This window comes from Gracilinanus agilis, chromosome 2, assembly GCF_016433145.1.
Source record: "Gracilinanus agilis isolate LMUSP501 chromosome 2, AgileGrace, whole genome shotgun sequence".
Classification (NCBI taxonomy): Eukaryota; Metazoa; Chordata; class Mammalia; order Didelphimorphia; family Didelphidae; genus Gracilinanus; species Gracilinanus agilis.
Window position 1 is genome coordinate 657148206 of NC_058131.1, and position 8469 is coordinate 657156674.

Genomic DNA, 8469 nt, shown 5'->3' on the forward strand with positions numbered 1-8469 from the left:
TCCTCAGAATTGTCCTGGATCATTGTATTGCTCTTAGTGACAAAGCCTATCACATTTGGTCATTTCACAATATTGCAGTTACTGTATATAATGATCTCTTGGTTCTACTTATTTCACTCTGCATCAATTTATGAAGGTCTTTCTAGTTCTTTCTGAAATCGCATCCTGTTCGTCATTCCTTATAGCACAATAGTATTCCATCACCAACGTGTACCACAATTTGTTCAGCCATTTTCCAATTGAGGAATGTCTCTTTAGTTTCCAATTCTTTGCCACCACAAAGAGCATCTATAAATATTTTTTGTACAAACAGGTCTTTCCCGATTTTTTTTATCTCTTTGGGATACATATCCAGTAGTGCTATTAATGGATCAAAGGGCATACATTCTTTTATAGTCCTATGGGCATAATTCCAAATTGCCCTCCAGAATGGTTGGATCAGTTCAGAACTCCACCAGCAATGCATTAATGTCTCAATTTTGCCACTTCTGTTCCAGTATTTATCATTTTCTTTTACTGTCATATTGGCCAATCTGATAGTTGTGAAGTGGTATCTCAGAAATATTTTAATTTGCATTTCTCTAATCAAGAGGGATTTAGAACATTTCTTTATATGATTATAGACAACTTTGATTTCTTTATCTGAAAATTACCTATTTATATCCTTTGACCATTTATCAATTGGGGGAATGACTTGGATTCTTAGAAATTTAACTTAATTCTTTATATATTTGAGAAATGAGACCTTTATCAGAGAAATTTGTTATAATTTCCCCCCAGTTTGTCATTTCCTTTCTAATCTTTGTGCATTGGTTTTGTTTGTACAGAACCTTCTTAATTTAACGTGACCAAAATTATTCATTTTCAGAGTGAAAGGAGCAGAGCCAGAAGAACATTGTACACAGAGACTGATACACCGTGGTAAAATCGAATATAATGGACTTCTGTATTAGCAGCAATGCAATGTCCCAGGACAATTCTGAGGGATTTATGGAAAAGAACGCTACCCACATTCAGAGGAAGAACTACAGGAGTGGAAACACAGAAAAAAAAACAACTGCTTGAACACATGGGTTGATGCAGACATGATTGGGGATGTAGACTCGAAACGACGACACCAATGCAACTATCAATAATATGGAAATAGGTCTTGATAGATGACACATATTAAGACCAGTGGAAATGTGCATCAGCTATGGGGGGAAGGGGGAAGTTTGAGGGGGTGAAGGGGAAAGTAAAAGCATGAATCATGTAACCATGGAAAATTTTTCTAAAAAATAAAAATAAAAAAATTATTCATTTTACATCTTGTAATGTTCTCTATCTCTTGTTTGGTTTTAAATTCTTCCCTTCTCCATGGATCTGAGAGGCAAACTATTCTATTTTCTCTTAATTTACATATAATATCACTCTTTGTGTTTAAATCATAGGGCAGTGTTGGCAAACCTTTTGGAGATTGCGTGCTCAAACTGCACCTTCAAACCACCTGTAAGCCTCTCCACCCCTCCACACACATTACCTCAGAGAGTGGAGGCTGGCAGTAATCACAATGGGCTGCTGGTTAGAGGGATGGGGCATGCAAAAAATATCCTCAGGCACTATGGAGAGCAGAGCAGAACAGCCCCCTCCAGTACTCAGGGCACGCATGCCACTCCTTAGCCATCATGGGTATAGGGTGTGAAATATTGATCTAAACCTAATCTTTGCCATTCTGTTTTCCAGTTTTCCCAGCAATTTTTTTTTATCAAATAGTGAGTTCTTATCCCCAAAGCTTGGATATTTGGGTTTATCAAACACTAGATTGCTGAGGTCATTTACTCCTAGTCTATTCCATTGATCTACTCATCTATTTCTTAGCCAGTACCAGATTGTTTAGATGATTACTACTTTATTGTACAGTTTAAGTTTTGTACTGCTGGGCCACCGTCCTTCACATTTTTTAATTAGGTTCCTTGATATTTTTTGTTATTCCAGATGAATTTTGATATTATTTTTTCAAGTTCTATAAAATAGTTTTTTGGTATTTTGATTTAAATGGCACTGAATGAGTAAATTAATTTAGGTATGGTTGCCATTTTTATTTTATAAGCTCAGCCAACCCATGAGCAATTAATGTTTTTCCAATTGTTTAGATCTAATTTTATTTGTGTGAAAAGTGCTTTGTAGTTGTGTTCCTATCATTCTTGAGTTTGTCCTGGCAAATAGATTCCAAATATTTTATAATGTCTAGAGTGATTTTAAATGGAGTTTCTTTTTCTTTTTAAAATTTTTTTTAAAAAACCCTCACCTTCCTGTTAAGGTAGAAGAGTGTTAAGGTAGGCAATGGAGGTCAAGTGACTTACCCAGGGTCACACAGGTAGGAAGTGTCTGAGGCCAGATTTGAACCTAGGACCTCCCATCTCTAGGCCTGGCTCTCAATCCACTGAGCTACCCAGCTGCCCCCTGGAGTTTCTCTTTCTAACTCTTGCTGCTGAGTATTGTTGGAAATGTATAGAAATGCTGATGTTTAATGTGGATTTATTTTGTATCTTGCAACTTTGTTAAAATTATTATTTCAACTAGATTTTTAGTTGATCTAGCATTCTCTAAGAATGCCATCATATCATCCACAAAAAGTGATAGTTTAGTTTTCTTATTGTCTACTTTAATACCTTCAATTTCCTTTTCTTCTCTAATTGCTAGAGCCAGCATTTTCAGTACAATATTAACTAATAGTGGTGATAATGAGCATCCTTGCTTCACTCCTGATCTTATTGGGAAGGCTTCTAACTTATTTCCATTGCATATGATACTTGCTGTTTGTTTTAATTAAATGCTTTTTATTATTTTAAGGAAAGACTCTTTTATTTCTATGCTTTCTAGTGTTTTCAATAAGAATGGATGTTGAATTTTGTCAAAGGCTTTTTCAGCATTTATTGAGATAATCATGTGATTTCTGTTAGGTTGATTATTGATATGGTCAATTATACTGATGGTTTTCCTAATATTAAACCAATCTTGTATTCCTGGTATAAATCCCACCTGGACATAGTGTATAATCCTTGTGATCACTTGTTGTAATCTTTTTGCTAGTATTTTCTTTAAGAAAAAACATAGTTAGATGCCACAGAGTAGCTGGCAATGCCTAAACTATATGTGTATTATAAAAGCCTCTAGGCCCTCTTGCATTTTTATCAAGGTGAATGCTAACCATCTCTCCTTTCATATAGTACCTTTTAAGTTTTTCTTGAATTTTGAATTTACATTTAAAAGATCTAATTCAATTTTAATATTTTAAGTAAGTAAGTAAGGAAAAACTACTGATAATAAAAGCCATCCTGAGTACAGCCATGTTTTTGGCGAGTTCTTAATATTTTAATTTTAATATGGCAGTATTATTTCCTATATAACATCATCAGGAATTGAAAGTCTTCTTTTCAACTCAGTTTTTCAGGGTCAGTTATTCTTAGTTGAAAGCCCATATCCTTTGTCTTTAGGAGTAATGCATTACAAGTTGCCTCTTATTTATAGTAGAAATTGGCAGGTATTGTGTGATCATGACTATGATATTTAGGTCCTTCAATTTTTTTTCTATCACTTCATGTGATATCAAAGCTCTGTATTTTGTTTAGTAAAAAGTCCCAAGACTTCTTTTTGTAGTATTTGTCTCTTTTTATGTTTCCCTCTGGTTCTAATAGTTTTGGACAGTTTTCTTTTATGATTTCCAGAAATGTAATGCCAGTCTTTTTATTAAATTGTGTTTCTCAGAGATTCTGATTACTCTTAGATTATCTTTCCCTCACCTATTTTCTAGGTCAGATGTTTTTGATAGCAGACACCTTACATTTTCTTCTTTATTTCCCCCAACTAAAAAAAATAATACTTCTTGCTATCCCATGGAATCACTGATTTCTGTTTGGTCTATTCTAATTTTCAGTATATCTATTACTTTTACTTCTATTTTTATAATATTTATTTATTCTTGTGGAAAAAATACGACTTTGCACTTCCTTTTGCAATTGTTATGCAGTTATATTCTCATTTTTAGATTGGATTTTTGGGTATATCTGGGTCTATTATTAGTCATCACAGTGATCTTCATCTCCTTCTGCTTGTTCTTTATAGCTTTTATTACCAAATTTGAGCTTTGTGCTGGGGAAGACTCCATCTTCTCTTGTACTTTTAGTTGGTGAAATTAGCCTTGTCAGATCTTAATCTGGGTTATCTGGTTTCTTTTGTTGACCTCTACATCCAGGAGTTAAACCCCCTTCTCACTGGATCTTTGAGTATCAGAGTATTGAATATTCAGCTCTTTCTTTGGTACCTTAGGAAAGAAAGCTAAAGATATGAGCTATTGGTGTAGTGGTCTAGTGTTGCCTTTGCGACTGGTTGTTGTTGCTTCAAGTGGTATACTTGGTCCTCATTGGGGGTTCCAACCACACTGGGGCTTTTTTAGGCTTGTTCCCTTCTCTCATTACCTCTCAATATAGATCCTTGAAGGGTATATTCTTCTCTGATGATGTTTGGTCATGCTGAAAGGTTACCACAGCCTGTCAGTCAACATGTATTTATTAAGAGTTTACTGTGTTCTGGATCCTTTGCTAAATCATGAAAATACAAAGAAAGGCAAAAACATGGTTTCTGTCCTCAAGAAACTCACATGGTAATTGGGGAGACAGCATGTGAACAACAATGTCCATATAAGACACATGCAGAATACTTGAAAGGCATAGAAAGAGGGCACTAGCAATTGGAGGACTTTATGTGGAAGCTTGGAAAGGCCTCTTACAGATATGATATTTGGGCTTAGTCTTGAAGGATCCTAGTCAGAGGCAGAGTGGAAGGAGAAAATTCCAGGAATGTAGGAAAACATATAAAACACCATGGAATTGGGAGATGAAATTGGTTTTGAGAAATAGTAAGCAGACCAGTGGTGCTGGATGGTTGAGTAAGAGTCAAGGAAAGTCAAGGTCTATTGTATTTATTCTGGTGTTGATATTTTGTGGAAGCCCCTTTGATCTGTGTTTCTCACATTTTTTATGTAGTACAAGGGGAAATAAATTACTCACACTAATTTTCCATTGAATTTCTTGATCATTATTTGGCTTGTTGCTATTTTTAGATTTAACTAGAGTAGCTAGAGGTAGCTATCCTGGTTCCCTACTTTCAAGCAGTCATTTTGGCCAGATAGACTGATATCTGTAAATATAGTCTTACAGATGAGTAAAATGGTTGCAATTTTCAAATGATTTTTTAAATAACAGTTTCATTTCTCCTTCTACCATTGCAGTAATGATTACAACACAATCACACAAAAATTTAGGGGGGAAATCACTCTACTGTTCAAAGTACATCTCTTTCAATGTTAGAGTTGAAGAGTTTAAATTAATCTTCTGTGTTTAGTGGACATTTGAAGGAATCTTAAATGAATTACCTCTCCTTTTTTGCCATTTGCAATTTCATATTAGAGGTGGCTCTTCTTAACACACACACACATACATAACACACATTAAATGTGAATAATGGAAAAAGCAATGAAAATTCCTGAGATGGATATGAATGATGATGGAAGTCAAATCACTTCTTTCCTTTACCTTTCTGATATTTACCCTCCAAGCCAATTTGAAATCTGACTAGGACTCCCTAAAATATTTCTTAGTAACAAAAATTATTCTTCACCTCTGACCTAGGGCTCAGAGAGTAAAGTGGTTAGTACAAAGCATTATATCAATCAATAAGCATTTACTAAGCAACTGTTACTGAGGATAGTCATTAAGTGATTTTTGTCCCACTTTCAAAGAGATTTCTTTCCAAATATAGAACCCAATTTAACTCACCAAAAATTATCAAATACTTTCCCTACGCCAGGTTATATTATTAGTTCCTTGATATACAAAGACAAAAATTAAAAACAAGAAGTTCCTGACTTTTAAGAAATTTACATTCCAGTATAGGCAGCAACATGTAAAAAAATAATTTAGGGTAAGACAAAGAACCAACAAATAGATATGAGAGTCAGGCTAAGTCTCTGGTCCTCAGTATTCATGCAGATACCTTGGAAGAAAACCAGATAGAAAGAAATATTTTCTTGATTCCAAATGGAACCCAAACAAATTTTTATGTAATATAAAGTCTATATATTTGCCTGAAATCTGTTTATAGTTGACTTTTATAGTGAATTAATTTTTATTTGAATTAGGGAGCATGAGAGCTATTGGATTGTAGGAGAAATTTGAAGAGTGGAAGCAATAATAACTTCTTGAAGAAGTAGTATAATAGGAAGAGTTCTGTAGTCAGAGGACATGTATTCAAATCCCAGCTGGCCATCCCTATAAAATGAGGGAGATGGACTAAATGATTTTTAAGGTAGATTTCAGCTCTAATTCTATGAACTTATGTAACTATGAGCCTGTTATGCTCAGTTTAAGGAGATTATATTATGATGTTTAAAAAGTTAAAAATATCACTGTTTTGCAGCTGTGTTTAAAAAAATCTTGCACTTCTCCTCCTTGTGTGTTTTAATGTGCTCTTCTGAGTTATGAAAAAGGAGACATGGACATTGCAATTATTATGTGATGCATGGTGGTTGAAGCCAAAGGGCAGTAATCTTCTGAGGGAAGGAGAACAATCAACCCACCATAGCGAGACACAGGATATTATTCTATAAATATTGACACAACTAGGCAGAGACTTAGAAAAAAGATGTTTCACTGCAGAATTTCTTTTAAATTGAGCATCTGTGTGCAAGAAAAAAATTAGCTTCATATTCTGTCTCTGGTCTGTAATGTGTTACATATCAATAAAAGGGCTGAAGAAGAATCATTAATTAAAGTGGCATCTGGCTTATACATAGACCTCGAGAAGAAAAGATGCTGGCGTGGCAAGTTTCATCTTTCTTCACCCTATATTTCTCACCACTCATAGACACAAAAAGAAGATACAGAATATGTTTTAAACCAGAAAATTAAATGCCACCAATAACAGTTTTATCTTGATAAGATAAAGACTTTGTTGACTTAAAATAATGAAATTTTATAATGTGAATTAAGTTGAGCCATATCAACTCCTGTCTTCAGATTTTGGCTCACATTTCTCATGAAGGATTTATTTCTTCCTAACACTAATAGTGTCACTGAATTCTGCTTCAGTGCTATTAGGAAAAATAGTGCAAAGGATGGGACTTAGTGGTTGCTTAATAAATGCTTGTCAGTCAATAGCAATGTATATATTTTTGATGTTTCCATTTGAAGAAATTTATCACCTTTATGGAGCCCAAAGATCTGTGTGTAACTAACAGGTGGTTCATAAGGGGGTTCACTGCATAGAGTGCTGGACTGGGAGTAAAGAAGACTGCAGTTTTAATCCTGTCTCAGTCACTTATTAGCTATGTAACATTGGGCAAGTCAATGATCCTCTTCTAGTTTTAGTTTTCTCATCTAAAAATGGGAGATAATAGTACCGATCCCTCAGATCTAATAAAATAATATTTGTCAAGCACTTTGCAAATCTCAAGAGCTAAGTAATAATATTACTTGATCAATCACATCCCATGTTTGGGGACAGTCTAATTCCTATCTTTAGTTGCATCTCTGAGGGACATAGGTCTATGGGGCAGCACTGTTACTCCAAAGGCTCAGATTCAATCACAGTAGTTGTGGGAGAGCATTGTGAGAAAAGTGTCTGTGAGGGATGGAGTGGAATGCGTGAATGGGCCCTTCCTTTCACTGTGCAAACTAGAATCTATAAACCTACTTCTGATTTGTGAGCTTGCACTAAACAAGCTTTCCATTTGTCAGAAAGTGAGGGTTCTGCTCTTTCATCAGTAGAGATGAGACAATGAATTCTGGCTTAATCAACCTGGACAAGGACCAAGAATGGCAAGCTGAATTTTGGATTTTGTTGATGACGGTGGCCAAAACAGAGAGATTAAGAGGTACAGATTGTTCCAGAGCTGACTAATTAGACCTGCTATGAAATTCCACATGTCCCCCCAACAGACTGTTGGCAAACAGTTCACTGGTAATTGGGGCTAGGCTGCTTGGAACTATGGTTTTGCCTCGGGTGGTTCCCAAGTCTAAGCACCTGCCAGTTTTCTCTTGTTTTTGTTAGCTTACAAGAAATATTGGCTCTAGGAGGAAAGAGGTTGGGAAAGGGTATGCCAAACAACAAGAATTAAAAAACAACAAAACCACTAAAAACAAACCAAAAAATCTTCCAAAATAGTGGTCCAGATGCCCAAGGTTAAAAAAATCAATAAGGTCAGGGGATACTATAGTTAGAACTCTTAAAAACAACAACCACAGTAAATTAAGAGCATTTATAGAAGAAACTGAAGTCCAAAGTTATATAGCTAGGTTATTTGTTCATTCGACAAACCTTTATTAATAATTGACAATGTATTTAAAACTCAACATGCAAAGACAAATTGTTGCCCTGGAGAAGCTTACTTTCTACTAGGGTGAAACAATATCAATATATAGATATATATGG

General features: G+C 35.0%; 1 non-coding gene across 1 annotated transcript; it reads right to left on the reverse strand.

The window, feature by feature from the left end:
• Nucleotides 1-3084: 3084 nt before the first annotated feature.
• LOC123238532 lies at nucleotides 3085-3212 on the reverse strand. Its single transcript, XR_006505691.1, has one exon. It is a non-coding gene; the product is annotated as a U6atac minor spliceosomal RNA (small nuclear RNA).
• Between the last annotated feature and the right edge of the window lie 5257 nt (nucleotides 3213-8469).